Raw genomic sequence first — 6,226 nt, 5'->3', positions numbered from 1 at the left:
AGGGAAGGAGAGAGACTGAGAAGCGAGAGGGGGAAGGAGAGAGAGAGAGAGGGAAGGAGAGAGAGAGAGAGAGAGGAAGGAGAGAGAGAGAGGGAAGGAGAGAGAGAGAGAGGGAAGGAGAGAGAGAGAAACAAAAGTGAGAGAGAGGGGGGGAAGGAGAGAGAGAGAGAGAGAGGGGGAAGGAGAGAGAGAGAGAGAGAGGGGGAAGGAGAGAGAGAGCGACGAGGAGAAGGGGGAAGAGAGAGAGAGAGAGGGAGGAGAGAGAGAGAGAGGGAAGGAGAGAGAGAGAGTGGAAGGAGAGAGAGAGTTGGAAGGAGAGAGAGAGAGAGGAGAGAGGGAAAGGGGAGGGAGAGAGAGAGAGAGCGAAGGAGAGAGAGAAGAGAGAGAGAGAGGGAAAGAGAGAGAGAGAGAGAGGGAAGGAGAGAGAGAGAGAGGGGGGAAGGAGAGAGAAGAGAGAGGGGGAAGGGGAGAGAGAGAGAGAGGTGGGGAAGGAGAGAGAGAGAGAGAGGTGAAGATGAGAGAGAGAGGGAAGGAGAGAGAGAGAGGGGGGAAGGAGAGAGGGGGGAAGGATGAGAGAGAGAGAGAGAGTTGGAAGGACGAGAGAGAGAGAGGAGAGAGGGAAGGGGAGGGAGAGAGAGAGAGAGCGAAGGAGAGAGAGAAGAGAGAGAGAGAGGGAAAGAGAGAGAGAGAGAGAGCAGGGAAGGAGAGAGAGAGACGAGGGGGGAAGGAGAGAGAGAGAGAGAGGGGGAAGGGGAGAGAGAGAGAGAGGTGGGGAAGGAGAGAGAGATGAGAGAGGGAAGGAGAGAGAGAGAGGGGTGGGAAGGAGAGAGGGGAAGGAGAGAGAGAGGACGAGAGAGGAAGGAAGAAGAGAGATGAGAGGGGGGAAGGAGAGAGAGAGAGAGAGGGGGAAGGGCGAGAGAGAGAGAGAGAGGTGGGGAAGGAGAGCAGCGAGAGAGAGGCTGAAGGAAGAGAGAGAGAGGGAAGGAGAGAGAGAGAGGGGGGGAAGGAGAGAGGCGGGAAGGAGAGAGAGATGAGAGAGAGTTGGAAGTGAGAAGAGAGAGAGAGGAGAGAGGGAAGGGGGAGGGAGAGAGAGCGAAGGAGAGAGAGAAGAGAGAGAGAGAGGGAAAGAGAGAGAGAGACGAGAGGGAAGGAGAGAGAGAGAGAGGGGGGGAAAGGAGAGAGATGAGAGAGAGGGGGAAGGGTGAGAGCGAGAGAGAGAGGTGGGGAAGGAGAGAGAGAGAGAGATGTGAAGGAGAGAGAGAGAGGGAAGGAGAGAGAGAGAGGGGGGCGAAGGAGAGAGGGGGGAAGGAAGAGAGAGAGAGAGAGAGAGGGAAGAGATGAGGAGAGAGAGGGGGGAAGGGAGAGAGAGAGAGCAGGAGGGAAGGGGAAGAGAGAGAGAGAGGTGGGAAGGAGAGAGAGAAGAGAGAGGTGAAGGAGAGAGAGAGAGAGGGAAGGAGAGAGAGAGAGAGGGGGGAAGGAGAGAGGGGGGAAGGAGAGAGAGAGAGAGGGGGGGAAGGAGAGAGAGAGCCGCCGCTCCTCCAGTCGATGTGTTGCGGGCTGACCCTGATGAGCGCCCGATCCACTGAGCGGAGCCCTCACCGCTGTTCCCCTGCTCGCTGTCTCTCAGGCCGCGTCGTTCTCTGTTTTCCCGCGCAGCCGCGCCAGAGAGAAGAAAAACAAAAGAGATGAAGAGAGACGCGACTGAGTGAATGAATTAATTTAAAGCAGCCTCTCCCCCGCTAAAAGGTGAGAGCGGAGGGAGATTTTGCGGGTGAAGAAGGGCAGCCATTTAATTTCCCACGGGGAAAGGCTTGGAAAATTGAGCCCCGGCCGCAGTGGCCGTGCGCGCCTAACGCTTCAGGCCCCGGCGGGCTCTTGGGCGCGACTTACCTCAGCTGAGCTCCCGCTTTGGGAGAGAGAGAGAGAGACAGAGGAAGGGAAGGAGAGAGAGAGAGAGGGGGGGAAGGAGAGCGAGAGAGAGAAGAGGGCGGGAAGGAGAGAGAGAGAGAAAGAGGGGGGGAAGGAGAGAGAGAGAGGGGGGGAAGGAGAGAGAGAGAGAGAGAGGGGGGGAAGGAGAGAGAGAGAGAGAAATTCCTGAATCAATACTAATGAATCAACCAATTTCCTCACCAGCATTACCATTTTTTTAAGCTTCAGGGCCCAGCCGAGTCTTTAATGGCCACCACTCACCTCAGCTCGGCTCCCGCTTGGCAGTCTTGAAGGATTAGGCCCGCCCACAAATGCCATGAAATGCCCCCCGTGCCCCCCATAGGATTGGTCAACCATCACGTCACTCAACGATAAATGAGCGGTAGGATTGGTCAACGCTAATGAGCAGATTTTGTCCGTTTTTTGAAGTTTTTTGTATACTGTCCGAACAATTTTTGTCTGACCAAAAAGTAAATACGCCTATGAGACTCCCCTAATCATATGCTTTCTTTTGATATAACATATGTGTAGTTACGCTCTATAACTCTTGAGTGATGCCCCAGACAGACAGACAGACAGACACCACGATCCTTTTTATATTATATATATTATATATTTGTAGTATGTTTTGACTGGGAGGTGCAAGTGTGATCTGGCCAGTGTCTTGTAAGGCACTTATTTCTCAACCTTCATTACCTGTAACCACCTCTCCTCACCGACAGCACCCCATTGTAGAGTCTACCTTAACGAAAAAAGAGTTTTGTCAGCATTAACCTCCTCTGTTTGAAATCTCTTTACATTTGTGGATATAGGAGGAAAAATCTTCCTCTTATTGCACTTAGACTTAAGGGTTTGCTGGGGCTGGAGTGCAGAGAACGAGAATTTTTGTTGAGTATATTCAGACAGAGATCATTAGATTTTTGAATATTAAGGGAATCAAGGATACGGGGACAGTGTAAAGTGGAGATGAGGTAGAAGATCAGCCATGATCTTATTGAATGGCGGAGCAGGCTCGAGGGGCCGAATGGCCTTCTCCTGCTCCTATTTCTGATGTTCTTATATGTGTTCTAATTGAGTGGGGAGGATTGGATGGCTGAAACAGAGCCTGCAATGTTTGTCTGCCCTTGAATTTAAATCGATGGAAATTGGGAAGGTTCCATTATGAACGTGCCATTTTCCCTGCCCAAATTTCCCCAGTGTACTGAACCAAGGCAAACGTTATACTCATGTGCAAGAGGAAAACCTGTACTATTTTTTATTTAACAGCTATAAGTCACAAAACACAGCTGAGATCAGTGGTGGGTGGCTCACTGTTGAACATCTATAGTTTGTGATCCTCATGGGGAAATAACAGAGAGAATATTATCTGATTGATTTCCACAGAAACTGCCATTAGCCGTGTCTTTTGTACATCTTCATTTTTTAGGAAACTTCCTAAACATTACATCGTACTCAATTCCAGCAGTAATGCCCTGCGACAGGAACTTGAAGAAACTGATTGGAAAACTCCCAATTATTTAGAAGCTCCACGTAGTTCTTAACCGTGTCATGTTGGTTAAATTAAGGTAATCCCTCAATTGATGTCTTATTGAGGTGGCATCATTTTGGCAATTTGACTTGTGAGGCAGTTGTACACCCAATTTATATCTGGTCCATTATTATTACATCTCAGCAAGGGTCAAACCTTGAGACTTTCTTTCCTGAAAAAAAATCAATGGTTTTCTGGATTAATCTATCCTCTGGGCCAGTTATAAAAAAGGGACCAGTGATGTCAGTAATCTTTCAATCAGTACCAACTTTCAATCAGTACCGTCTTTCAGTTAGGCGCTTTACAGTCTTCTGGACTCACATAGAGTTCAACAATTTCAGGCCATAACCTTTGCCCCTATCTTTTTTTTCATTTTTTTCCCCATTTATTTATTTTTTCTCTCTCCCACAGGGCAGCTGTCCTTCATTCTGCCATTTACACTTCATCTAGAGCCGTCTTTTGTTTCTTAACTTGTCCCATTACCATCTCCTTTTGCCTTGCACCATCATCCCTTTTGTCTCTTAATCTCTCCTGCCTTCCACCCGATCACAGACCTTCCCTTTTGTTCTTTCCTCCCCTCCCCCCTTTCCCTGCCCCTACACTTGCTTAAAAACCTGTTACATCTCCAACTTTTTCCAGTTCTGACAAAAGGTCATCGACCTGTAACATTAACTCTGTTTCTCTCTCTCCACAGATGCTGCCTGACCTGCTGAGTATTTCCAGCATTTTCTGTTTTTATTTCAGATTTCCAGCATCCGCAGTATTTTGATTTTGTTTCAATCAGTACCATTCATCAAGCTGAGAATATGGCATGTTTCTAGTCCAAATACTATTGCAAGTTATGAGTGGCTAAACATAGTCGTCTTCTATATGAGTGAATGTTAATTGTAGAGAACCTCAAGAGGTCTGGCCAATGCCCAGTGAAATATCCCAGTTGGGTTTTCTTACCGTCGGTTTTGGTCAATGCTATGTGATTGATTCAGTGCAGCAATTGATGATGCATGAGCATACGAACAAGAAAAGACCCCCTGATCCATCCAGCCTGTCCTACACAATTGTGAGACCTTGTGTATCACAATATATACGCTCGCCACCCCACCCCACAGCATACCTTTGCGAATGAGGAGATGTGGTCAGGATAGGTCTATTTTGCTACTCTGTCTCAGACAGGAGTTTTATTTAATTCATGCTCAGGATGTGGGCTTTGCTGCAAGGCCATCCTTAATTGCCCTCAAGAGGTGGTGGAGAGCCACCTTCATGGAATACAACTGACTGGCTCGCTGGGCATTTCAGAGGGCAGTTAAGAGTCAACCACATTGCTGTGGGTCTGGAGTCACATATAGGCCAGACCAGGTAAGGACAGCAGATTTCCTTCCCTAAAGGACATTAGTGAACCAGATGGGTTTTTACAACAATCTTTACAAGTTTCATGGTCACTATTACTGATACTAGCTTTTTATTCCAGATTTATTTAATTGAATTTAAATTCCCCAACTGTTGTGGTGGGAATTTGAACTCACTGCGCTCCAGATCATTAGTCCAGGCTTCTGGATTACTAGTGCAGCAACATAACCACTATGCTACCGTACCCCTATTGATGCAAAGCTGCAATTTTCAGAACATGAGAAGTAGAAAGGATGAAGGAGAGAACTTGTGTGGGAGTTATCTGGCCAGCTAAGCATGAATGCAACTACAAAATGACAAACATTTGTAATCTGGGGAAAGAAATCAATTCCACTTAATGCCTCTATTGTTGTCAGTTGTCACTATTGAAAATACAACAGTGTGAGACACGGCATGTTGCAAAGGATTGTCTACAAGTCTAGAACGATTAGACTGGAGTGCCAAGATTATAGCCTACAGTAATAGAGGCGCAGTGGAGATGGCAAATGCTACACTTATCCACTCAGATGGTAAGCTCTGGCAAGAGTCCATTGAGTTTCTCTTTGAACATCAAGAAAACATATTGGGTTGACTGATATCTGAACATTAAAAAAAAGAAGAAAGACTTGCATTTCTGCAGCATCTGTCACAACCACCAGACGTCTCATAGCGCTTTACAGCCAATGAAGTGCTTTTTGAAGTGTAGTCACTGTTGTAATGTGGGAATCGCGGCAGCCAATTTGCGCACAGCAAACTCCCACAAACAGCAATGTGATAATGAGCAGATAATCTGTTTTTAGTGATGTTGGTTGAGAATAAATATTGCCTCCAGGACACTGGGGAGAACTCCCCTGCTCTTCGTTTGAAATAGTGCCATGGGATCTTTTATGTCCAACTGAGAGAGCAGACGGGGCCTCGGTTTAACATCTCAGCTAAAAGGCGGCACCTCCGACAGTGCAGCGCTCCCTCAGCACTGCACTGAGACTGTCAGCCAGCCTAGCTTTACGTGCTCAAGTTCCTGGAGTGGGACTTGAACCCATGACCTTTATGACTCAGAGGCGAGGGTGCTACCCAAGTACAAGAACGCAATGATATAAGCAGCCATGACTAGGTTTTATGATGCACCCTACATTTCTTTAATTGTTTTGAGATATGCCGCAACTTTAAACTGAAACAATATGTTAAGCAGGAAACATGTACTGATTCATAACAATAATTCATAAGATGGAGCATGTGCATACCCCTTCAGGATTGCTACTCTGGTTGAAAGGTGAAGCATATTTCTGGAAGGTAGGAAGAAAATTATATTTGTGGATGTGCTTGTTTCGTTATATTGGTTGGAGCCACTAAATAATTTCCCATGGTACGCAACGGATGAATGCATTT

This window comes from Somniosus microcephalus, chromosome 10, assembly GCF_052327205.1.
Source record: "Somniosus microcephalus isolate GS21.2 chromosome 10, FLI_Smic_1.0, whole genome shotgun sequence".
Lineage (NCBI taxonomy): Eukaryota > Metazoa > Chordata > Chondrichthyes > Squaliformes > Somniosidae > Somniosus > Somniosus microcephalus.
The sequence above is the reverse complement of the archived record's forward strand: the minus strand, read 5'-3'. Positions refer to the sequence as shown.